Source organism: Lissotriton vulgaris, chromosome 2_2 (genome assembly GCF_964263255.1).
Source record: "Lissotriton vulgaris chromosome 2_2, aLisVul1.2, whole genome shotgun sequence".
Classification (NCBI taxonomy): domain Eukaryota; kingdom Metazoa; phylum Chordata; class Amphibia; order Caudata; family Salamandridae; genus Lissotriton; species Lissotriton vulgaris.
In genome coordinates this window covers 154,378,169-154,405,984 of record NC_141688.1, presented here as the reverse complement: position 1 = coordinate 154,405,984, position 27,816 = coordinate 154,378,169, and positions in this window count along the sequence as shown.

The following is a 27,816-nucleotide window of genomic DNA, read 5'->3' as shown; positions in this document are numbered from 1 at the left end:
TTGTTTTTTACCTTGTTCCAGTCTAATAACAATCATCGGATATTAGAACATTTGCTGGTCTTGGGCCCTTCCGGGTCGGAATTATCACCGGAAGTGCGGTGAGCGTCTGTCTTTTCTTACTAAGCCTGAGTATTGATTAGCTCATCAGGCCTTAGGCCCTTTTAATTACTCAATGAGTATTTGAACAACTGAGTTTTTCTCAACCGTCAGATACTTACTTTGCCACTTTTTCCCCCATTTTTTTGTCTCTCCCTTTTCCTTCTTCTTTCCCGCTTCACTTTTTAATTATTTAGACCAATTGGCTTAAGCACAGCCACCTAGAGGTATGTGTCGGACTGTATATATCTGTTCACGGCTCACAATCTTCACGCATGTCACTTAGGTCACTAATAAGAGTGCTCAATCTCACTGTATGATGATCACATCACAGACTCACTGATCACCGCACACATGCTTACATGCATGACATCTCTCTCGAGCATTAGCGGCGGATATGACATCACCATATTGATAGGGTTAATGTGGCATGACCACGGGTTACTATCATTCTTCCCTTCGTGTTCACTGCACCTAAGGATGTCTTCCACATACCTTCTCAGGAATGTAGATTTATGCATGACAGGATATTGCTTGGAACTTGTCTTTAACGCCGGTTATGAGTTAACCATGAGAGTTTTATCCCGGATAGAGCTACGGGGGCCGGGAGTATTCCCCCATCTGCACATTTACAGAGGATCAATCTAGCCATCATGAATGAGTCTTTATCCCGAAACCGCCCCATATTGACTTCGGAGATCAAGACGGCGGTTAGTGTTTTCAACACATGGGTAGAACAGGGGTCTGCTGCTTCCGTCAACAAGGGATGTATTCGTAGGATGCGTTCTACCCCCTCTAAACCATGGTTTTCCCACACTTTACGGGAACTGAAACTTGGATGTAAGAAGCTGGAACGGGTGTGGAGATAAGCTTACACGCCAGAGGCAAAGAGCAATTTGCGTGCGGCTCAAAAGGATTACTATGCTGCTATTAGGTCAGCAAAGAGCAGCTATTATGCAGGAAGAATTGAAAAAGCGAATAATAACAGCAAGGACATTTTTTCAATTGTCCAGAGCTTTTTATTGCCATGACCTGCGCAACTTTTGCTGCCTTCATCCGATCATTGGTGTGAAGAGCTCTCTTCTTTCTTTATAGACAAAATTGCCAAGATCCAAGAGGACCTGCGAGTCGTCTGTGACGGCTTCAAGTCCTCTCCAGCACTACCCTTTCTTCCGATGCCTGGGTCAGTAGAGCAGTTTGTTGTCTTCTCTCCTTCCACTGAGTCTGACACTCTGGCAGTACTTGAGGCCCTGAAATTGGGGTCCCCCTCTGACCCGTGTCCTGCAAGGGTTCTTGGGGGGGGTGGCTGATACAATATGCAAAGAGGTTACTCAGATTGTTAATCTCTCCTTTTCGTCTGCAACTGTTCCGCTATGCTGGAAGCAAGCCAAACTTTTGCCACTTCTAAAAAAGGCCGGGTCAGATCCGGCTGCCCCTTCTAGTTACCGGCCTATTTCGCTGCTGCTGGCCCTGGCGAAAGTCTGTGAGAATATTGCTTTTAGACAGTTAGATAATTTTATTGAGTCATCTCAGGCCTTGCACCCTGCTCAATCAGGGTTTCGGGCTGCTTATATTACTGAAACGGCACTGGTTGAGATGTCCGAGGCGATCCGGGAGTGCCTTGATGGAGGTGGCAGAGTGGTTCTGATTTTACTAGACCTCTCTGCCGCCTTCGATACGGTGCCCTATGCCCTACTTCTTGCCAGACTAGCTGCCGTTGGCATCGCTGGATCAGCACTTGATTGGCTGACGTCATTTTTGGATAATAGGACGCAACAGGTCTGGATGCCACCTTACGCCTCCTTGCCAAAAAAACTCACTACAGGAGACCCACAGGGGTCTACCTTGAGCCCCCTGCTTTTTAATGTTTATTTGACTCCTTTGATTTACTTGGTGGAACAATTGGAGGCTAAAATAATGGCCTACGCCGACGATACCCAACTTTTATTCACTTGGTCAAAAGATAATTTGGATACGTCAACGGTTCAGCTTTGCCTATTATCTGTTTTTCGCTGGTTAGCACTTGCCCAGCTCAAGTGTAATGAAGACAAGTCGGAGGTTCTGTTCTATGGCTCCTTTCCCGATAACTTCAGAGACCTCCTATGGCCACCAGATTTGCCCTGTCCCAATTCTATGGGTGGCCCAGCTAAGAACTTGGGGGTCTGGTTTGGGAATGATCTTAAGTTTGAGGACCATATTAAAAAACTTACGGGCATTTGCTTCGCCACTCTTAGGGCCAGATGTAGGTAGGCGTTTACCGGGTGGTAACGGCCGAATTCGGCCGTTACCGACCGGTTAGAGCAATTTGACATGTAGGCCCCTGTATTTTACAGACTCGGTAAATTTACCGATAGGTAAATTTACCGAGTATGTAAAATACCGAGTCGGTATCATTACGGATTCCGGTAAATTGGTATGTAGGTGGGACTCTTCTGAGTCCCACAAGCAGTACAAAATCGGTATTTTACCATCAAATACTACTTGATGGTAAAATACCGTTTCTGGTGTGCATGCACATGTGTGCATGCACACCTATGCCATATGACAGGCAGACCTGCCCTTAGGGCAGGTATGCCTGCCACATGGCACCCGAGCCTCTTTTGGGGGTGCCAGAGGGTGTCAAAGTGACACCCCCTGCACCCTTGTGACAGTCGGTATTTTCCGATGTGGTAAATACCGACCGGTAAATGCCCAATCAATCCTATGGGCTTCAAAGCCCATAGGAATGAATGGGCATTAACTGGTCGGTATTTCCCGCATCGGAAAATACCGACTGTTTCCGATTCGGTAATTGCACATCTGCATTTACCTACATCTCGGTACTTTTATTTTCCGACCTCTGAAATACCGAGTCGGTATGACTCGGTATTTAAGAGGTCGGAAAATAAAATTTACCTACATCTGGCCCTTAAAGCCTTACGCAGGTTTTTCCCCTCCTCCTGAGAGAGGCCAAAGAGACGGTGTCACGTGCTCTAATACTTTCAAGGCTTGATTATGCGAATGCCCTGTTTAGTGGCTTACCTGCTTATCTGATCCAACGGCTTCAGGTTATCCAAAATGCGGCCGCACGACTTCTGTTTCAGCTCCCCAGGAGATCTAGCGTCCGCCCTTACTTACGCAGTCTCCATTGGCTTCCGGTTGCCCACCGAATTTTGTTTAAATCACTGGTTCTCTCCTTTCGTGCGACCCATCAGCTTGGCCCTGTGTACTTGAGGAAAAGGTTTACCTTATATGTCCCGAACCGCTGCCTCCGCTCGGCCAACCAGTACCAAATGACTGTGCCTAGATTTAGGTACACTAGATTAGGAGGCCAGTCTATCTCTGTCAGGGCCTCTAGAGCCTGGAATGCTCTTCCTCTGCATCTTAGGGTTGCCCCGACCGTTGCTGCTTTCAAGAAAGGGCTGAAAACTCATTTGTTCCATATGATCCTTTAACTGTCAGCTTTTTTTCCCCACTACTTTCTGCAGCCTCACTCACCGCGTCAGGATACTTGCTAGTAACGGAGCGCGATATAAAAGCTTTTATAACATAACATATAACATATACTGTCCACAAAAAGCTTTTTTCTGTATTATTTCCAGCCCTGAAGATTCGCGTCATGCGATGAAACACGTGTCGGCTGGTTGTTGTCAAGCTTTTGATAATTAAATGAGGACACTACGATTCTTTCTTGTCATCATACTTACTTGATATTACTGTTCAATTGATATCATTGTTTTCTACTGTTGTTCCTCTGCATATTTGTCTAACTATCAGGAATTCATACATTGACCAACGTCTTTAATATCACTGAGTGTGTGCACAGGGTACGTCTCTCCATTAACTTTAGGACTTGTACAGCTTGCTGACATCTCCATTGGGTGGTTACAGGGTTTTCCACTCACCCAGTTGCACCACATACTACCTTTAATAGTGCTTCCATACTGGCAGTGCGCCCATTCAGATTGACATCTAAAAAAACATTCTTACTGCTCATCTAGTAACCATTTATGTCTGTGATTTGTATGTAAAACATTTTTTGCTGTGTTTGTCAAAGTTTTCAAATACCACATCACATTTTTACTTGTACTCCAAGGTTTGCCGGTTTGTCACATAAACCTCACATTCAGTCTTCAGTCTACAAGGAAAAGGGTTACCTTGTTGTTTGTCTGATTCATATCCTGTCCCTTTTCTTGGCATTAGGGTAACTCCATTGAGAGTGTTAAACAACATTAGGAAGTTACAGCAGATCAGAAGATCCTAATTCCATGACATGTCCGAGGTTACAGACACCAATGATTATTTTTGGGCCCCTAAGTGACACTATGGGGCTGGTTCTGATCTTGGTCGGTAGGGCACCGAATCGGGTTTGTCATTAGCGGATCCAAATCGGAGGCTGAATTTCCGTCCGAGTCATACATGGGTCCGGACATCAAAGTACGATGTGAAGAAGCGCAAAATCTGCGACCGAATCGTTTCCGGGTCTGAACCGCTCCTTACGACTCGGTCACAAGCAAACCGTAACGCGCAATAGAGACGTTTCCCGACCGAGCTAGTATGATGCTTGATTTGGACAAACGTAGTAGGAGCATCCGGCTCGCAATATCTCCCAGAGTTGGACTTCGGGGGTGCGCGGCGGACCCCCTGTTACCCGCAACCTTACGACTCTGTCCTAGGGGGAGACCCATGTGTCTCCCCAACACAAACATGTACGGTGCAGATGGCAACGATGCGTACCCACTGTAGGGGTCGCACTTGACCGCGACATACCCATTCAGTCAATGGGAGCCCATGTACGCTTCGTACGACCGGCTCCCATTGACTTCTATGGGAGTCCGAGCAAACCGAGTCTGACAGAATACGGCTGCATCGTACTCGCTCGGTTGGACTGCTGTAGTCTGGATCAGTCAGAAAACATCCCGGATCAGGCTCGGTCAGAGTGCTTTCCGACCCAGATCGGAATCAGCCCCTCTAAGTATACAAAATTGTTGGGTTCTACTGAGCAGTGCAATAAGACACAGGAAAACGTGTGAAGATGAAATCACTTTAATGAAATACATTTAGACAGCACAACAACAATCCCCATCGAAAGCTCCGGGCATCAGCTAATTAATTTTGATTTTAGGGCTGCGCACTCTCCACCTTTATGTGCACCTGTCTCTGATTGTGACAGCTCCATAACCTCTCTTGCACAGTTTAAGTCATATCTACATCTACCGTGGTAGGCAACTTAATTGCCTCTTTCAACATCGCTCTCTCCACCATACCATTAATTTGTGGTCTATACAGGGCCACCAACAGGTGTTGAACTCCTAACAACTTAAAAAATAACTGCATTATGAATGACTTAAATTGGACACCATTATCTGTAACTAGAGTTCGGGGAACACCTTCCCTACGAAACATGTCCTTTCATAAACGCTGAGTTAGTTCTTTCTCTAAATACTTGCACTCGAATCTTTTCAAATAATAATCCACCATCACCAATGCGTGCCTAAAGTCAGAATTGAGATTATACATTGGCCAAACAAAATCCATCCCCAACTTCTCCCAAGGGCCATTGGGAAGTTTCAGGGGGTGAAAAGGGGTATTGAGCACACACACTGTCTTGTCTGCTTCTTGACAACTCTAACACCTGCCCAAATATGTCTCCACTTTGGCATCTGTCCCTGGCCACCAGTAATACAAATGTAGATGATCCTTGGTACCTGTCATTCGAAGATGTCCCGGATGGTGCAGATTATTTGATCTAAGTCTTAGTTCCAAAGGGGGAACTAGTACATTTCCTATCATAATGGCATCCTCCTTGCTGGTTATTTAACCCTTGACCTTATTATAGGACTGAAAAACATCCTATAGGTAAACCCCTGACAATGAGTTCCTGTCACTCATGTTCGCCAATAGCTCCCTCTAGCATCACTAACCCATCAACCAAACCAACCACGCATTCCACCTCCTCTTCCTATTGTTTACTCTGAATTAAATCAATGAGACATGTGGAAAGAAAGTTTGTACTGGAATTCTTCCCACTCAGAATATGTTTAACCACAAAATTAAACTCATACATATTAGATAACAACCTAACTAACATTGGGCTGACCTTATTGTCAGTGTTCTATGCCATCATGTACACCAAAGGCTTGTGATCAGTAACAACGATGAACCTTCTGCCCCATAAAAGGGTCTCAAAATGCTTGGTTGCTCATGCACAGGCTAAGGATCCCTCTCTATTGCACTGTATGTGTGTATAGTGAAAGAAAGGCACCTTGAAGGAAACCAAGTGGTGCGTACCTTGACCTCCACTATCTGTGTTAGGAGACCTCCAAGACCCACCCCAATTGCATCCACTGTTACAATAGATTACACATCATTTCAAATTTTCAAATGCAGACATATCGGACTTCCCCCTTACAAATTACTCACCCTTCCACAGCAACGTCCTGAGAAGAGGTCTGGGGTGCAAATATTTCAATAAACCAAGAATATTACTCACAGATCCAAGAAGGACCTCAAATGGTCCTTGTTCTCAGGTGTAGGACTGTTTTAAATGGCTTCCACTAGATCTGCCTTAAGCTCAATTCCTCCTCCAGAAATGTGGTGCCCTAAGTAGTCTAGACTTCAAACCATAAACTTACATTTCTCTTTATTAACCATGAATCCATGTTTGAAACGCATACCCAATACGCCACTCAGCACACCCAAATTCTCATCAGTAGTATTGGAAAAGATCAGAATATAATGATGATATGCCAATACATTTTTGCATTCCCCAAACAATTTAAACATAAAATTTTGATACACAGGAAGCCGCAGAGGCCGGACCAAGTGGCATCTTTAAGAACCTGAAATCCCCAACAGGTGTATTGAATGCTGAATGTGACTCTTCCACTAATTCCATATGATAATATGCTGTCCTGAAATCAATGGATGCGAATATCTTGGCATCACCCAGGCAAGCAATTATTTCTTATATCCTAGGCAATGTGAAACAGTCAATTAAATTATTCTTGTTGAGTGACCTCAAATCAATGCAGAATCTAATGTCCCTGTCTTCTTTTTCACTACTACAATGGGTGAAACTCATTGCAAGGAGTCAATAGGTGCAATGACCTTCTCTGTGCACACATTTTCTAGATGCTTCTTTAATTGACTACAAACACTCAGGGGCACATTCCGCACCTTATGGATGACAGGCACTGCATCCTTTTTTAGTATTATTTTATGTTAATAACCCTGTACCGTACACAACATGTCCTGAAACAGAAATGCATATTTACTTAACAGCCCCTGAAGTGTCTACATCTCGTATTGCAACTGTACATAGTGGATCCTGGGTATTCTTGCACACACGTGCAAAATGTTCACTGTTCCTATGCTTCACAAATGTTTTACCTATGGCCAGACAATTCTGCATATTAGCTAAGTGGGAGCTAGAACCACATCTAAAGCAGTTGCCTTGCCCTCTGGAACTTTGGTGTAAATGTTTTGGGTTTCATCACCACAGCATTGACTGAACAAATCTATATCCAACTCTATCTTGCACTTGTTGGATTCCTTTGAGGCTAATACTAATCTTTCAATACCCCATGCGATCTCTAGTGTTTAATTTAAGTTAGGGTTTCTACAACACAGAAGCCTCTATGTTTTTTTTTTGCTGAAACAATTAACCACCAATTGATCCAGTAAGTAAGAGTCAATGTTACTTCTAATTCACAAGTGAATATCAATATACGAAGGTCAGATAAGAAACAATCAATAGACTCATGTTGCAATTGATGTCTTGTATAAAAGCGGTATCTCTTTGCATGGGTCATCCTTGAAACTTTCCAGTCAGTTTCATAGGGTTAAGTAGCTGCAGGTAAATGATCAAAAATATGTGGGCCTTCTTATCCTAAAGAATTGTATAAGAGTGCCAACTTCCTAACTGGTTCAAACTTGGAGTTATTAGTTGCAATTAGCTGTCAAACCCTTTGAATCATTGTCTCCATTTAGTTTTTTGGACTCTAGACTCCACTAAAAAATATCCTGGACAATTTATATTTTGTATTATATTCACCTGGTAATGATGGTAAACATGGAACAAAAATATGGATTATTGGCAAAGAAGAGTGAACTTGATCCTATGTAGTCTGTGTACCACTTCATAATAATACTATAATCACTAAAATGTCACACCAAACAAGGTTAGCGTTCTATGCCTGTGTCAGTTGAATAGGTGATGAACCAATGACAGCACAGGATTGACAAGGGCTTGAACCAATCAAAGGACTTGAACCCTGTTCACTTCCTTATTGTGCGATGTGGCGGCCCAGGATGTGGTTGCGAGTTGCCTGCTTCACAAGAACCAGACCGGCATGAACGCAAGCTCTTGACAGTACATAGCGCCAGAGATGAGGCTGCACATAGGGAGCTCTATGGCTCAGCGGCATTGGCGCGTGAGGTGTGCATGGCAAAAAACCTCCACGAAGACATGCAAATAAAAGCTGATGCAATGCATGCAGGCTAGCGGCTGTCGTGTATAAAGCAGGCGAGAGTCAAGATGTTAGCTCACGAGCAACACACCGACGTTCTGGCCATTTGTTTCAGGCCATCTAGGCTGCTTGAAGTCCAATGTAGAGCCTTTGCCGCCCTACCTTTGCATGGTGCTGATCAAAGGTAATTCCTGTTACTCTTGTTGCCAGCGGGAGTGATGAAAACCCCTGCTGTGCTGAAGGACGGTGCTGTCTGGGACCATTCATAGGCAAATTCTGTTGGGTTCTTCTGAGCAGTATAATTAGACACAGGAACACAGGTGAAGAAGTCACTTTAATTAAGTACATCCAGACAGCACAACGACAATCCCCATCGAATTTCCGGGCGTCAGCTAACAACTGACTCGCCTTGGAATGCTCACATAAGAATCTACCTCCCCCTAAATTCCATTTATTAAGTTGTACTCTCTAAACACAAGAACACAGCACAAATGTAATGAGGTTTGTCCCTAATCTGAACACCTTGCATGAGTGAGATGTAATTTACTGACGACCTAAGTAGATTCCTCTACCACTTCAATGTCGATGATACTCGAGTCTTCTGTATGGCGCTGAGCTCACTCACACTGAACTCCTGAAAGACAGAAGTAGTATATTTTCCGACATCCACTGACTGACACGTTTATTTGGTCTACTGTTGCCAACCAACTTGACTATGTCTCTGTTCACTAAACATAGAGACAGAAGACATGCTTGACACAGCTCACGTAAAGTCTTGGACAACTCATCTGTCTTCTAATGTCTCCAACACCACTCTACATATCATCAGATTTCAGAACCCACTCTCCCCTGAATTTAAACAAAAACGTTTCTCATTCAATCTCACCTGTAAATACTGTTTTAGGTCAAATACCGATGTAAGTGAACTAACCAAATATTCCACTTTTTATGATTTAACTAAGATCTTACTTAGGTTTTATAGATGCCAGCCTAACTCTAATGCCAGGTTATAAAGTGATAATCTGTCATGTACATGAAATATTTAACCACTAAGTATTGTATTATATATGCCTTGTAAGGTGCCTATACAAATTGGCCATAACTTATTTATGCTCGCTGTCTACACAATTTCTTATAGGGATGCTATATTTCCCAATACACAAATAGAAGTCCTGGTAATTTACCGGATAACCTGAAATCAAAGTTTAACTATAGCATGGCCAAAAAAACGAAATACCCCCTCTTTCTTTCTTGCAAAATCATTCTTCCACACTCTACTTTTTACTCCTCTTGCACTTTCTCTTTCCACTTTACTTTGCCCATCTCTCTTTCTCTTAACTGCCTCTTCATTGGATGATGCAATCCTCTGCTAGACGCGACCTAGAAACCATCACTGAATATAATGTTTAGGTTGTGTCATCACTATGTTTTCATGCTGCTCAATGTAGAGACAGTTGCAGCTTTATGGTTACGGTATAGACTCTGAGAGCAGTCAAGAAGTATTCACATATAGAGATAGAATTACAAAGTATAGTGTTTCTGAAAAATATGGTGAGTGAAAACTAGGCCCGAAAACAATTACATGGTGCTCAAATATTGAGATTTCAAACATGATTCGGTGAAATGACAAACCACTTAGGGCCAGATGTAGGACACCAAATACCGGTCGGTAACAGCCAATTTCTGCCGTTACCGACTGGTATTTGGTATTTGACATGTAGGGGGCCTACATTTTACAGAATCTGTAAATTTAACGAACTGGTAAAATACTGAATCGGTAAATTTACCGATTCTGTAAATCAAGATGTAATTGGCACTTTAAACAGTGCCTCGGGCCCTTAACAATTCGTTATTTACCACCAAATACTATTTGGTGGTAAATAACGAATTCCTGTGTACATGCACATCTGTGCATGCACACCTGTGCCATGTGTCAGACATACACGCCCTTAGGCATGTATGTGTGCCACATGGCACACAAGCCAGAATCAGGGGTGCAACAGGGTGTCAAAGTGACACCCTTTCCCCCTTGACAATTTGGTAATTTTACCGAATCTGTACTTACTGATTCGGTAATTGGCATTGATTCCTATGGGCCTCAAGGCCCATAGGAATCAATGGCAATTACCGAATCGGTAAATACCGATTCGGTAATGACCGAATCATTCCGATTCGATAAAAATTACCGAATAATTACCTACATCTTATTTACCGAATCTAAAATACCGAATCGGTAAAATTCGGTATTTTAGAGTCGGTAAATAAGATTTACCTACATCTGGCCCTTAAACTTTAATCTCTGAAATGTTTGTAATACTGGTGGTATAAGCTAAATAGTGATATAAATGTTATGAGGAATATAACACAAACCAAGAAATATAATCAGTTTTTTAGCATTATAAAATTTTAAAAATAAGAAACAAGCTTTTCTTGTTCACCACATTGCACAGCATCCCTCATTTCATTACAAAGCTCCTTGTGTTGAGGCCTTGCCTCAATATAAAAGAAAAAGTATTCTTAAAGGAGGTCTTTATCTGTATCAGCCATCACCATATTTAAATATTTCCCTTAGGGTACTATACCAGGACCTGGGAGGAGGTCTCCAGCTCTACTTGATACAAGCGCCATGGATGTTCTTCTTTGGGGACACGGTACAAGACCCCAATATTGGCACAATAGAAAATCACAGTTTTAACAGCAACGAATACAACCTTCTCTCCTCTAGTGCATGGCTATAGTACATTTCTGAAAGCAACATCATACTCTAAATAGTTTTATATATATGATATATAAGACTCCCTGTAGTAGAAAAGGTTTAAATTGGCCACCATGTTTTGTAACTTCTAACACCCTATTTAAATTGGCTTCACACACTTTGTTGTTTCTTAATTAAATCCTCTAGGGTCCAGTGATTAAAACAGTTGCAAAGCTTTGCTCAAAACAAGGCTACCTTCCTCCATTTGAATGAAAGTCAACACTCTGTATTCTCAGGCAGTGACAACATCTCACAATAGTATAACAGAATATCACAGACACACACATGCACACGCCCACCCACACAAACATGCATACATACCCACACACATGTTTGCTGAATCAAAATCTTAGTTCAAGTTGTAGGTGTTCAACAGAGACTGACTTTCTCAAGTTAAACATTTCCCTCTTGTTAGAAATGGGAGTTTCTAGTTGGCAGTGGTATGCACCATGTCCTTCTAATCAGGGTAAGGGAATTACACACCCAAGAAAACCCCTACTTACCCGCTCGGTAGCTTGACAAGAGCAGACAGGCCTATCTCATAGGCAATGTGTAAAGTAGCTGTACATACCACACACAGTAACACACTGAAAACACTATAGATGGACACCCCACCAGTTTAGAAAAATATCCAATCTTTATCTAAACTATACAAGACCATAACTACAAAAATCCAACACACATAACACAAAATATCACTTTTTAAAGGGTTAAGCATTTCTGTTCATAGAACTCTATGGATGCTTTGATTTGATCACAAAGTACCTTTAATGCGTTTAAATCCAAAACGAAAAACAGCCGCAATGGAGGTAAGCATAAAAAAAACACAGAGATGCGTCAGGTATTGAGTCCTTGAGGAATGGATGTGTAAGTTCTGCTGTACGCGGGAGAAGTGTTGTCGATACTAGACTGCGGGGAAAAGCGATGTGTCGATTTCCAGGTGCGACTCATTTCAGCAGGAAGACTCATTGGAAACTTGGCACATAGGTGCGATGCTTGAGAAAATCCAGGAGCTGCGGGTTTATGCGGCGACAAAACAGGCTCTGCGTCAATTTCCACTCTCGCAGACTGATGATGCAATGATACCTTCAGTCGCACAGAAGGACCTCCGTCGAATTCGGAGCAGGGGTCTCAGATGCCGGAGACACGGTGCTCTGGACACAGGCTGGTGTGGTTCTTTGGGCCATGAACAGGTGATGAATTAACTTTTCAGCTGTACCGCAGGGATGCGTTGTTCTTTAACTTCACGGCAAGCTTGTGGTGGGAAAAAACGGAGCTGGAAGGATGATGCATGGATTTTCAAGTCTTGAAGCAGCAGTACCACCACTAAGGGCCCAGAGCTGTGATTGCCACTGCTTGGCAGGTCAGAACACACAGCAGTGGATCTCAGAGATGCTACAGATAAAGTCTTCTATGGCCCTGAGACTCCCGGGGGGGGCAAGAACACACAAGCCCTTGGAGAACTTTAGAAAAGCAGGAAACAAGAAAGGAAAGTCAATTTTTTCACTGCCAACAGACAGAAGCAGCAACTGCAGAGATGTTTTTTAAATCCTGAGGTCACGGAACCCAAACTATCAATCTCTATCTTTTCCCACTTTAAAGTTACACTTGCAAGATGTTTCAAGGCTGCTCCAATGATAACATATTGGAGAGATAGTCCTTACAATAGTGAAAAAGAAAATTGACAGAATTTCACTATCTGAACATGTAAAACACACTAGTACATGTCCTATATTTCACATAACTGCACCCTGCCCATGAGGCTAACTAGGGCCTACTTTAGGGGTGTCTTACATGTAAGAAAATTGAAGGTTTTGGCCTGGCAAGTGGGTGCACTTGCCAGGTCAACATGGCAGTTTAAATCTGCACTCATAGACAACCCAGTAGTAGGCCTGAGACATGTTTGCAGAGCTACTAATGTGGATGGCACAATCAGTGTTCCAAGCCTGCTAGCACTGATTTGATTTATAGGCCCTGGACACACACAGTGCACTTTAATAGGGACTTACCAGAAAATCAGCTATGTAAATCATGGATAACCAATTATGACCACAATTTATACAGGGATCACTTACAGTTTAGCATGGAGTACAGACTAGCAAAAATGAAGCCCACCATACACTCAAAAATACAGGAGGTAGAATCAAGAAGACAGGGGATACCATGCCAGACCCCCGTTTTTTTTTCCCTTGTAGCCACCAAGAGGGAACAGTGTTGGTCAACCCTGCAATTATCATAACAAAGGTATGTTTTTAATGTTCAAAACTATTATGGTATTTTGACTGCTCCTAAAGCTTGGACTATGGCAATCTCTTTAGGCCGTACCTATGTTTACAGACAGGGCCTTCTCTATTGTCTCAGGCAGATGCTGGAATGCTTTACCTTTGTTGTGTGTCCTGAGTTGTGTCTGATCTAGTTGATAAAGTGTCTCAAACACTTGATGATTCAGCTATCCCGTCTCCTAAGAAGCTCTTTCCACATGTTCATAGAAATAATAAATAGCATTGAATAACATAATGTATAAACTGAGCAATCTGCTGGAGGACATTTACTTGGGTATTTATGGTACTAAAATGTAAGCTGTCCCATAAAAGTGGCGAATTAAACTTTTATAACAAGAATTTTTCCGGTAACAAACTTCATAATAAATATTACACTCTGCATTCAAGCATCAATTTACATCTAGGGAAATATATAACAGGCTATCACGCACAAATACCTTTTCAGCATATCAATGTCGTAGGATATCTTTTATTTCCTTACCTCATATGTACTGGTAGTTCCAGACCTGTAGAACACTGGCACAAAGAGCTCCGATGTGATTATGATGGCGAATGTGTAGGGAAGGAAGAAAACAGCGTAACATGCTCCATATCGATAAACGTCTGCTGGTGTCCCCAAAATCGTAACCGCGGACATGAAGCTGGCGGTCAGGGAAAGAGCCACTGGGCCACATGTCAGCTGCTTACCGGCCACTAAAAATATCACCAGCGGTTTTTTTCTTTCTCTCCTTGACAGCAAAAAAAACTCCAATGCTGGCAGAAACCAGGAGAAGAGCGGCGAAGATGACATAGTCCCAAACCACAAAGGTCCGTCTGGCCGGTGGTATGAAAGTGGACATTTTGTTTGAGTAACTTTGACCAATTCTATACTGTCTAAAACGCTGCAACAAACAGCTAAAGACTTAAAACTGCAAGGATAATTATTTATGAAAGAGCTTTAAAACTGTTATAGCTGTAAAATGAGATCCATGGAGATGGGCTCGTCGGTCAGCCGGCAAAATCAGAGAAACACTGGGAGGTGTTTGGATTATATCAGCATCAGGTGAGGTAACGTATTGACCCATAAATCATTATGCACAGTTAAACATTAAGGCACTTCTATGTGACTGTAGATGTTGTAACAACTACTCATTTAAATAAAAATAAGGGCAATTGCTGAGAATTATAAAGTTTCAGAAACTGAAAGCATTGCTCTTAGATTGCCAAGTCTTTGAAGTTACCAGTTTTTACAAAGGTTCTTTTTAAGTTACTCCTCAGCATTTTCGGCAATTGCATTTGAGATCATATCATTCTCTAAAGCTAATACATTTAACTGAAAATTTCTCCAAGTTCGAACATGAATTGTAGAGTTGCCAACATTTGAAACAAGCATTTACAATGCAATGGTTTCGCCTTTGCAAAAGTTAGAGCTATTGGCATTGTAAATGACAAAAATGTTATTTATGTGTTGGTTTTGAAAAACAAATAAATAAATGGCATTGTAATTTACATTGCCAACAGCTTAATCTCTCGCAAATGTAAGACCTATTGTACCCTACTGGATGAGCTCAGCAGACAGCAATTACTACCACACACACACACCCAGAGCCAGCCACACACACACACCCAGAGCCACACACACACACACCCAGAGCCACACACACACACACACCCAGAGCCACACACACACACACACACACACACCCAGAGCCACAGACACACACACCCAGAGCCACACACACACACACACACACACACCCAGAGCCACACACACTCAGAGCCACACACACCCAGAGCCACACACACACACACCCAGAGCCACACGCACACACCCAGAGCCACACACACCCAGAGCCACACACACACACACCCAGAGCCACACGCACACACCCAGAGCCACACACACACACACACACACACACACCCAGAGCCCCAAACACCCAGAGCCACACACACCCAGAGCCACACACACCCACACACCCAGAGCCACACACACCCCCACACACCCAGAGCCACACACACACACACACACACCCAGAGCCACACACACACACACCTAGGAGAGCTAGCACAGCGAGGGGGCAGGGAAGCAAGCACAGTGAGGGGGTAAGGAAGCAAGCGCAGCCAGGGGGCAGGGAAGCAAGCGCAGCCAGGGGGCAGGGAAGCAAGCGCAGCCAGGGGGCAGGGAAGCAAGCGCAGCCAGGGGGCAGGGAAGCAAGCACAGCCAGGGGGCAGTGAAGCAAGCACAGGCAGGGAAGCAAGCACAGCCATGGGGCAGGGCTATAGTCTTTGGAGTGAGGTCATGACTAACGTACACACGTTTGGAATAATAAGCAAAGACGCAAAGTAACTGAAGGCTGCCCACAGACACCGCAAGTGGTCAATCCTAAGCCATCACTCTCTTTAAAGAGTAGCACACTTTGAGCCTCTGGATGAGCAGAATCAGCCAACCTGTAAGGAGCCGTGTGAGACATCACGAGTGGTCTGATCCACTCGGGGCTTTCTTAAGTTTGGGGATGTGTGGTGGTCTCAAGGGAGCTGTGGGGAGGGCGGCAACTAGGCGAGCATCTGTTGGCATCTAAGGGGCTTCTGGAAGCTATGTGAAGGACAGATAGAGGCTATGTGACTGTCAGGCGCTATTTAAAAGTCTGGGCAATTTAGAGGTTTGCGGGGGTGTGCAAGCATCTTCATGTGGGTGCTTATCCGAGCAAGCAACACGAATGAAGCCCTGTGAGTGAGGTTAAAATGAGGGCCTGTGGATCTGGCTATGCAGTGGACAAATTGGGCTAAATTAGGGTATATCTGAGAGCCATGTGAAGGGGCACTAATCACTACTGTTTTGTAGCACAATGCACCCACAGATACAAATGTTGTTTCGCACAACATTGGTTCTGTTGCCTTTTAGACAACATACTTCTAATAATGAGTACATGTAGTGATACTGCTTGCTCCTCAAAGTGCATCCAACAAAAAGATGCTGGTATAACTCTCATTGGCAATCATTCTCGATTTCTGAAGAATAGGAGACTAGGTGGGCCAGCAGAGCGATTCGGGCCTGCAGCCTTCAGGATGCACACAGTAAGGGCCTACAAGTCCCAGCATGCAAACTGTTCTTGGGTTTGGCTAAAAGGACACACGTGGTATAAGGTCACTCAGCAGCTGTGGCCTTATTGACAACTCATGCCATGCATGCACTGATGTGGGAGGCTCACCTGACCAGAGAAGTAGCTTGTCGTGCGCATCCTCCTGGGAGCTCGAGTCCTCGGCCAGGGCGGTGGAGGTGAGGCCATATGGCAGGTGGGACCCCAGGCAGGCGTTGTACTTCAAGGCTTCGCAGGTGGCCGTCTTCTTGCACCGGTCAAAGTAGAAAGTCTCGTTGCCAGCTTGGGCACCCGCTTGTCGAGGCAGCAGAAGCACCAACACCCACAGCAGCCAGAACCCCCTCGCCAGGACCTGCTCTCCCTAGATATTTTGGGGGTCCTTTTCTTCACGTGGGCAGGACCCCGGGGGTCCACAACTGCAAAAGTACAGAGTTTCTGGCTTATCTCAACCAGAAGTACAGCAGACCCCCAACAGCCCACCTTGTTTCCTGCTGGATGGTCTGAGTATCCCCGAAATCCAACAAGCTTTTGGGCGCCCTCATTCCATACGGTCCTCAGATGATGTCCCACCTTGTTCTTCTGTGGAAGATTCCGGGATCCACCTAACCCGAGGTGTCTCCGGGGCTGGCCCTCCTCGTTTCCATCGGAGGCTTGAAGAACCCAGCAAGTCCGGCTGGCCCCAGTCGCACCTCCTCGACCCGTCTGAGGTCCCAGGGGGACCCCTCCAAATCCTTCTTCCTTCTGGTAACATCACTCTTCTCTCTGGAGCCCAGGGATCCTACCAACCCACCGGGCCCAGTCCGTTCCACCTCACTCACCATAGGACGGTGTAAAGGGAACCCCAAAAGCCGTCTACAGCCTGCGCTGCATCCATCTCGCTACCCATCAGCGGGCCGATTCTCATCCTCGTGCCATCCAATGCTTCGAGGGGGGCGCAACAATCCTCAACAGGCCGGCGTGGGAAATCCGGGAAACCGCGGCCTCTCGGAGAATCCTCCCGGCCAGGACATCCCCTCCAGGGCAGGATGGGGGCCTCCGGCCATCCCTTCACGCGTAGGCTCACCCCCTCCTCCACTTCAAGCTCAGTGGAACTTCAGGGCCAAACAGAGGTTTCTCTGTGCCATCCTCGCAGGTCCGTCTGTAGGTGCTTCCACTGAACCAGAAACAGCGTTCAAAAGCCAAGAAACGAGCTCTTGTTTTCCCCCTTCCTTACCACAGCATCCAGAAGAAAAATCTTTCACACCGCCACTGTTGTACCCTTGTAAAGAAGGGGACAATGTCCGCGGTCCGCCTCTCCACGCTCCCTCCTCAGCCCTCCGAAAAACCCTCAGCGCGCCCTATGCCAAAGGGAGTTACAATTTTCAGCCAAATTTGCAAATATCGGAGACCAGCAAGACTTTGGATGCCTGGCAAGGCTTCAGGACTATCTTCAGAAAATTGAATGTATGACATGTAGTGAATGGTTCTTCGGGTACATGACATCTCTGTCCTATGCTGCTGATCCCTGAATGGTGCTCAGCTGCAATGAAGAGGCAGTTTAATAAAAATCTGCAATGACAATTGAGAGAGAGAGACAGGTACCAGGCCTAAGGTGGGGAAGTCCTAGGAACACACCAGGGAACACATCATCAGGGGTTCAGCTTCACTGAGTGTAGTAAGGGTCGCCGAATGTACAAGTTCTGCACTTGCAACCTGCCAGAAAATCATTTGTGGGTTGGGAGAGTGGGGGGCGTGGCAGGTGGTGCTGTCCCAACGTCGAGCCTCTGAACTGGAGGGAGGCGCCCCAGCCTTGGAACTAGTATTTGAATAGTTGGAGAGTGTAGGCGATCATGTTTTCTCCTCGCAGGAATGCGGCGGTGCAGAGTGGCTCCTTGGAAGGGGGGTGAGGGGGCTGGAGGGGCAGTGAGGCTCGTACCACTGCACGCCAGCAGGAGGGAGGACTGGCCCTCGTCCTCCCACTTATGATCGGCAGGGAAGGGGCCAAGGTTCATCGTGCTCATCAGAGGGAATGTCTCCCGCTCTCTCCAACCTGGGAGCGGCTCACAGGCCGTTCTGCGCCGCGCCCTGCAGAGGATAGGAAGCCTAGGAGGGATGGGGTGGGGGGAGGGAGTGTTGACCCAAACACACCGGAGAACCACCCAGACTAACAAGCCAGCAAGAAGGCATGACAGCTGTTCTCCTCGCATAATTGAACCGCCCTAGACATCCACTCTTTATTAGCACAGGAGCAGAGAGCCAAGGCCCGAGAGCCCTATTGCTTCACAGATAAGATGGTATCAGCAGATAGACGCCGTGGGAGGGTGTTGGGTAAACATTCGTTTAGTGGCGTGCAGCGGGCATGGGAGGGCCAGGGCGCCGGGCACAGCGCTGACTAGACCCAAGAAAGAACGGGCGCTTTGCAGATGGGGGTGCGCGTTGATACTAGCCTATAATATAACTCTGTTGGTTCAGCACCTTTTTCAGATATCTGCCATCCACTGGCCCCTGGCTGGGTCACAGACTAATGCGAGGTGGGCATTGGGTAGCACCCCTTTATGGGGAAGGCCTCGAGGGTGGTTGTACAGAGGAAAGCTCTCCCACTGACCCTGGCTGCGCCTCGAATATAGCGGCTCATGCTGACATAAGACACAGGCGCGAGGAAGGTGTGACATGAGGACACAACAAGATCCCCACATGCCTTTTAAGAACAAAGTTCTGAGACTCTGTGTGGTGATGGCCGCCCAGACAAGCCTGGTGACTGACAGGAAGGGGCGCCTATGGTTACGGCTGCTACAAAGGGGTGCAGCCGGGGCTATGTGTATGTGACCTGATCTAGGCGGGGCCCTGCACCTAAGCTGGCAACTTATAATAATATTAATGTCTCTAAGGAAACTCAGTAAAATACAGATCGCAAGGGGAAGCCCTAAACTTGTGTTTCAACCACAGGAGCAGTGTTTTGTAAGAATTGAATACATGACATTAGTTCGCATGCGATACATCGCATGCCGTTACAACACGATCCTTACAGGAACAGATCCACTTTTGTGATATGGTGTTGGGGGGTGGGGGAGCAACAGGAGGAGGAATGGCTCTGACCTATGGCTTTGGTTTTTGGCTGGTCACCATTAGCAAATCAGTCTTGCTAAATTGATCATATATTTCTCTACCACACAAAAATGGCAATGCAAGTACTATTTTTCAGTGGAAGAACACACTTTTCGCCTAATCAAATGCAATCCGTTGTGTTTCCTAAATCTAATTTTCTGTTGATTACATAATGCAAGTGAATGCGCTATTCAAAGATTTGTATCTTTGACCTGTAACAACTCCGTGTGGATTTTCAAGAACCAAGCCACCGCATAATTTCTTCAATACTGAACCCATACACAGCAAAAGTACATTATTTGGTACACATCGGTCATTTAAACGCCTCTTCAGGCATGCAGTTTTGTATTTTACAAAGCTACGCTGCAGCTGCTCTATTGAGTTAAACTAGGAGAGCTCTGGTTTTGTCCATCTCGGTTGTACATGGGGCACAAATGAAGTGAAATTGACATTTAAGTCTGCTTATCATTCATCAAAATGTAAAAAGGATTACAAAACTACTTCCGCTCAGTGACCAGGACGATTCTTTGGGTTCACCGAATGCAGCTTAAAATACTGTTGATACAAATGCTGAATCCGTTTATAAGCTATACAATGAAAAACAATACCTTGACCCTTATGCGGGCTGTTAACAATCATTAGTCCTCTCCAAGGCAGCCTCAGGTGAAAACATTTCCCAGCCATGCCATTTGCAGCCGTCATACTTTGAAAATATGTTTCTTCCTCATCAGTAAACGTTAGGAACAGGTTACCGTTTCAAGTACTTTATCCCACCTTCCCATGAGACTATTCTCCAAGGCCTTTGTCCAGGCAGCAACAAAGAACCAGCGAACGCTTAATCCGAGTGCCATTGAAAACATTTCTGTAAAACACTATTAGTGTTTCGTTGTTTCACTTTTAAGCGCTTGGAAGCCTCCCCAAATGTCGTGGACAACGGATCTGAAAAGTAGGCGAAACAGCCCTGCCCGGCTTGTTCTGGAGCCTGCAGTCACCAGGTGCACAGTGGTGAAAGTCAGTGCGGAAATTCACCTCAGGGCTCAGGCAGCTGTGCACAAAGTCACGAGCACCAGCTTTAGCCAATCACCGACGTTCATTAACTCTGCCTGGGGACAGCACGCGCACAGGCAAATGCAATATGATTTCAGTTTAAACGAAGTGCCACTCTTACCCAGGGGAGTTGCCAGAAAAAACTCTGCTACTTATTTACAAATGGAGATTATCAGACAAGCGATCGAACGAAGTGAGCCCTCCTTGTCAGGATCAGTTTAGGGGAATTATCCCCTTCCTATTTTATTTACATTGGGACAAATGGCTGATTTTAAAGCCCATTTTGTGAAATTTACGTAATTGTGTGAAATTTCAGGGAACTTCTTCGAAATGATGCCTATTTACTTTTTTTTAAAATCAATGTTTTAATGGTATACGCTAGCGTGAAATGTGCCCTCGTACTACATTCGAAGACACATCTATTTCATGATAAACAAGTCAGTCCCGGGCCGGCAGCCAATCACAGCGCGGCCCGGGAATGACGTCACGGGGGTGTCCCGGGCCGGCAGTAGGCAGCCAATCACAGCGCGGCCCGGGACACACAGCAACAAGGGGGGCGGGGCTTAAAAAAACACTGAGAAACGCCCTCGAATCGCGTTCCGACGGGGAAATAGTGACTGACAGCCAATTTCTTCCAATGGCTAGCCTCCATTTATGGAGCTAGCCAATGGAAGAAGGGGCGAGTTCAAGTCCCCCATACCGTAGACATAAGCTTTCACCCTGGGCGGAGCACCTGCTTCGCAGGTGCTACGGCCAGGTCGAAACCTAAAAATACATCCCGGGACACTTTGAAACACTGGGCCGTCGCAGATAGAAAATTCTTGTTTACGTATCTGTGTGTAATAAAGAGGAACAGTTTCTGCAACAATATTACCCGGGACAGACTCCAACTTACTGGGACTGTCCTTGCAAAAACGGGACAGTTGGCAACTATGGAGTTGCAGAACGCACCTCGTGGGTAAAAGAGACACGCAGTCATTGCTTGTTGTTTCGGAGCTGTACTGTCTGCAACTTATGCACAACTGAGCAAAGACTTTGAGGTAAATTCTGAAATTTGCAACCATCTAACCTTTGGAGTCAGCTGCAATTTTTGCAATTTCTCCTGCTCCCCTAAGGATCACACTACTGGTACAAATAGTTCAGAGAGTATTTACTTGCTGAATGCTAAGAGCATAGACAGCTCTACAGGGGGCTTCTCACTCAATAATGGTTTTCACTTTTTACGTGAGTCCCATCAACGCTGTGTGAAAGTGGCAAAGTGAGAAAGGGACTCACGTCTGAGCATACCCCAGTTCAGACAGACCATATGCAAATCAGTCTGACCCTGTGCCTCATGGGAACAGTCCAGCCCGAACTGCCAAGCCATGCCTTCCCTGGACCGGAAACAAGCCTATGGCCATGTCTGAACTGGGGTGGCACAGTGGGCTAAAGAACGGTGATGGATCAAACCCAGATCTGTTGACTAGGTGAGAGTGTTTGATTGGTTCAGATGCTCCGTCCATCACCACCCCCTTTTGTACCGCTTTGTTCGCCATAAGTTGGCAGGGTATGCTCAGACGTGAGTCCCTTGCTCACTTTGCCACTGGATTCAAGCAAGCCGGGCTGAAGACGGCTGAAATGCCAGAAACCGGTCCTGTGAAGCTTGTTTCCTGTCCAAGGAAGGCATGGCTTGGCAGTTCGGGCTGGACTGTTCCCATGAGGCACAGGTCAGACTGATTTGCATATGGCCATGTCTGAACTGGGGTGGCACAGTGGGCTAAAGAACGGTGATAGATCAAACCCAGATCTGTTGACTGGGTGTGAGTGTTTGATTGGTTCAGATGCTCCGTCCATCACCACTGCCTTTTGTACCGCTTTCTCTCCAGAGGTCACACAGTGTATACTGGGCCATCATAGCTTTAAATAAAGAATGTGAATTAGGTGTTGGAGTTGTTCTAGTTTTACTTGATTTCTCTAGATTAAGGTTTAATACAACATTGAAGTCCCCTCCCATGATTATAGGGTCAGGGAAATCCAAGAGGTTAGCAAAGGGATTTGTTACAGCCTCGCAATCGTGATGTTTTGGACCATAATATTCTACAAGTTTCAATGGCCTATCGTTTAGCTTGACTTTTGCTATAATCCATCTTTCCTTTTGTTCACTTTTGTTTCTGTCATCCATACATTTGCTTGTTTCTTCCCTATTATTGCAACTCCTCTTATATTACAACTCTGATTTGTACAGAAGACTTGTTCTGCCCATCTTTGTTTTTCAAAGAGGTCAACGCATTCCATTTTCAACAGATATGTCTCCTGCAAAACTAAAATATGTGCCGGGGAGTCTCTCAAGTACTGGAGTAATTTATCTCTTCGACCCTTCACACGTAAACCATTAACATTCCAGGTTAAGATTTGAATGGACATGTCTTTTTTATTTTAAATAAAACTGAGGATCTTGAGGTTTTTTTTTGCCCTTCTGCTCCCCACTCTGTGCCCCTCCACCTCCCCTCCCTCCCATCTTACCCTGGAGAACCCACCCCGGCTTCTTCTCCTTAGACATGGTGTTAGTCCAAGTTAGTCTATGCTCTGATTGCTCTCAGTCCCATTTCTAATAGTCCTATTTAGTATTTAGCAAATTTTGCGCGAAGTCCCTGAAGGCACAATTTTGGGCAATTTCGCATTCTCCGCGGAACGCAAAATTACCCAAATTCCGCAAACGGAAGAGAATTTACAGCCCAGGCCAGTGTTTTCGAGGATTTCTGTCTAGTCGGATAGTGAATCCAATTTATTTTCCAGGGTCTCACAGAACCCCTGAATTTCACGCTGATTTGCCTCTGATAATGAAAAACCATTCCTGATTTCTGTAGTTAAATCTCCAATCAATGCCTCTAAAGAGCTGCCTATTGGATCAACTGGATCCTTAACACCAGGGACAGTTGTGCTCTTATCTGGTAAGTCTGAGGTATTTGGGGTTTCTGGCATGTGCCCCCCATGCCCACTTTCCTCCATATCTCCCTTATCTTGCATACCTTGGATGTCCTGAATGTCCTGAGTATCTTGGGTGCTACCCCCCTTACCTCTATTGACCTGACTACCACTATCGATATTGAGAATTGTAGAATCTACTATGGTTGTTTGTTACTTATTATTTTTCTCCCCATTGTCTTTCTGTCCTTCTACTTCGATTGTAGATGGTCTTTTTAGTTTAAGGATAGATGGTTGTACAAACGCAGCGATGGAGTGATTTTAAGCTTAGAGTCTATAGGTTCTGCTTTTTTCTTTTGTTTTCTGCCTCTCTTTTTATACTTCTAATCTTAGTCTCTCCGTAGGAGGGCAATTTTGTGGATTTTTTACTGATTTCTCGGCAGAAGAAACCAAATTAACCCAAGTAGCTACACTCTGGGTGGGGACCTGTTCTTTACTATCTTTACCTCCCCCGCATAACACCTCTCTTCCCTCTTGGAGCTCTCCTATTGCTTGCCCTTTTAACTCCCCGTCAAGACAAACCCCCCTCTTTAGCCCCCCTACCTCTTAGAGCTTGAAGTCCTCGATGTCCTTCGTCATGTGTTTCAACCGGCTGTATTCCCCAAGATCTAGCATCCAAACCCCCTGGGTGTGCAGCCGCAGTGCATTTACTGGCGCTGCTTCCACTCCCCTGGAGGTAACCTCGTGCTCCTGCCCTGAGGCTCTTCCTGATCTCCAGAGCGGCTGTAAAGCAGCGCGGACCGGCAGGTGAAGGCAATCAACCCGGGATTGAATGTCGCTGAGCAGGGACAATCTCAACCACCAGGCACATCGAGGAAAAAATAAAGCGTTCATAATGAGCGCAGTGTTTTTAAATTATTTGCCGGACGCTATCCGAGTCAGTTCGATATCGAAATAAATATTAAGCATATTTTAGCTTAGCGCGGGTTCCATTGTTTGTAAGGAGCTGAGAGTCTTTGGAGCTGAAACCGGCGTGCTACGAGGCCGCCATGTTTGCCCCTGGGTTCTTGAGTTTCGGTTCAGGGAGGACCTGGCCTGGCAGTTTAGACTGGACTATTCCCATTGAAGCAGGGTCAAGATCAATTTAGATATGGCTGGGTTCAAACTGAGGTAGCAGGGTGTGCAAAATAATGATGAACTGGGATACAGTTCCTAGTGGTCACTGGTTACCATAGGATGAGATTAATTCTAGCATTCTTTCTATCACTTTTGTGTAATTTATTGTGCCTCCTAGACGTGGGTCCCATGTATACTATCTCACTGCAACCAAGCTGTACCTGGCTGATGAGCCCTAACTAGGGTGAAAATGGTCCTGGGTATCATGTGTCCTGTATTAGGAAGGACCTGGTCTGGCATTTTGGACTGGACTGTTCCCATTCGAGTAGGGTCAAAACTGATTGCATATGCTTAGGTCCAAACTTAGGTGGCATGGTGTGAAAAAATAGCAATGGACTTGGATGCAGCCAGAGTAATTACCATTGGCTGTGTTTAATTCAATTAATTTATCCATCACTATTGTGTACTTTAGTGTGTCACACTCAGTGGTACAGGTATGCCCACACTTGGGTCCCATGCCCACTGGAAACAAGATATACCTGGCTGATTAGCCCTATGTAGGGTGGTCCTGGTTTGCTTGCGCTCTGATTCAGGTAAGACCTGACCTGGCTGTTTAGGCTTCTCTATTCCAATTGGAGCAGGGTCAAGGCTGATTTGCATGTGTCTGAGTCCAAATTTAGGTGGCACTGTGTGCAAAATAACGATGTACTGAGATGAGGACCAAGTAATAACCATTGGCTGAAATTAGTTGAAGCATTTCTTTCATCGCGTTTGTATACTAAAAGCCTAAAGGGCAGTGAGTTGTATTTAAAAAGCAGGACATGTGTACTAATGTTTTACATGTCCTGGTAGTGAAAAATTCCTAAAGTTGTTTCTCACTATTGCAAGGTGCATCTCCCACATTGATTAGCCCTGGGTTACCTTATTACAGTTAATAAGTGCTACCTTTAGATTAGAAGCAGACACCAACATCTTGTATACACTGAAATTAATTGTAATTTAAAATCATCTTTGATGGTGAAGTTGGATTTTAAGTTAAAATTCTGAAAAGGCCACTTTCAGAAAGTCTCAACCAATTGTGCCTTTCTGCCAGTGTCCTGGGTCACATGACTGTGAATAGCTCTGCTGCTGGGGGTTGTGTATTGCTTTCAAACAGTGAGATAAAGGAGGCTTAGATGTGGACTGGATGGGTCATCCTGACAGGATAACTGGGGTGTAGATATGCTCAGCCCTGATTTCATTTGGAAGGGCCATGCCTGCAGGACACTCAAAGGATGCCAGGCCTGCCCTGCCTGTTGTCACGCTAGACAGTTTGGAGCATGGACCATGGGAAGGGGAAGACCTGACCGTAAGCAGTTTGGGGGTAAGTTAGGGAATTCCCCCACACAAAGACTGGCTTCAAGGATAACAATAGGACCCCAGAACCACTCAAAAGAGCACTCCTGGCCTGTGGAAGATTCAGAAGAAGGACTGCCCTGATGCTAGAAGGACTGCCCTGCTGTTTGAAAGACTGCCTTGCTGTTAGAAGAAGGAAACTTGGACTTGCTTGCCTGATTCCAGCCTCCCTAGAGTGACTCCGAGGATCAGTTGTTGGACCTCAGACATACCTCCTTGCAAGTGATCAGCTGACCAGCTGCAAAAAGACCAGCCAGGAATTTGCTGTTGACCACTGCTAGAGTATTTCCTGAGCCCCAGAAGGGACCCTTAAGGTCTTGGACACTTGGCTAGTATCAGTGATAACTCCTCTTGAAATATATGGTGAAAATCCGGAAATTTTGACTTTTCTCAAACCTGAATAGGCCTGTTCATGCTAAAACTCTGCCATCTATGAGACCCGCCATTGTGGACCACCAGTGGGACGTGTTCTTTGAGCCAACAGTGACTGTTCACTACGACTGGTATTGCAAGACCTGCACTTAGTGCAGACAGCAACCATCCTCGGTGATCAACCAGAGTGAGGCTTCATGGACAATCGTTTCTTTGCGCTACAGCAACAACCGTCCACAATGCTGCAATGCTCAACCTGCTCTTTGCCCTGAAAGCCTCCTCAACGCAGCATCCTCCAACGTGAACAGAACTCTTTGTGCCGGACTTGAGAAGGTAACTCTTCAGCAGGACTAACTTGGTCCCTGTACTTGACCTGAGCTCCATCATGGTCAGCCCGAATTTGTCACTTTTCCCAGGTGCAGAATGACCAGATAACCGCGAGTTATGCTTTCTGCTTCTTGGCACTATTTTCACTAGAAACTTCAAAGTTCAATATCTTTGGTTCTACTGTTTGGAGTGTTGCCATCCAGGTGTTATTTTATTTATTATGATTTACTTTAGCTTTCTAAATTGAATGCTTATCTTGTGCTTTGCTGTCACACTATTATTGGTTGCGTGCTGCATAAATACTTTACACATTTTCTCTAATTTAAGCCTGACTGCTTTTGTGCCAAGCTACCCGAGGGTTAAGCGCAATTTTATTTAAGGACTTTTGTGGTTCACCCTAACAACGACTGTGCTTAATAATACAATTTTTTACACTGTGTACATGTATGTTGACTGTGTCAGGTCTCGATGGCTATTCATATTTGACAAATGGTTGTCGGCACACATTACTGCAAAGAGCCTCAACAGACAAGTGTAAGACAAATACAGTGCACGCAAAGATGCATTGCCATGTGTAAATCTATTTCAGCAGACACAGCTGTGTATATACATGCCATGGGTATCCTCATGTGGTTTCAGTGCCCTTCACCCTTTTTGTTTAATATTTTTGTACCACAAGGAATTAGGGTTTGCAAGAACTCAATGCATTGAAAACGTGAGTTATGGCAGTGTTTACAGGTTTCTTAAGGGACTATCCAAAGCCTAAGGACAACTACTTGAGGAAACCTGATGTTATAATAATTCACTTACCGTAAATCTAATTCTGATTCCGGGGACAAGGGAACAATCTGTCAGATCTTTATGAAAACTGATTTTATAAAAATGTCGCTGACTGAATATCAAAATGT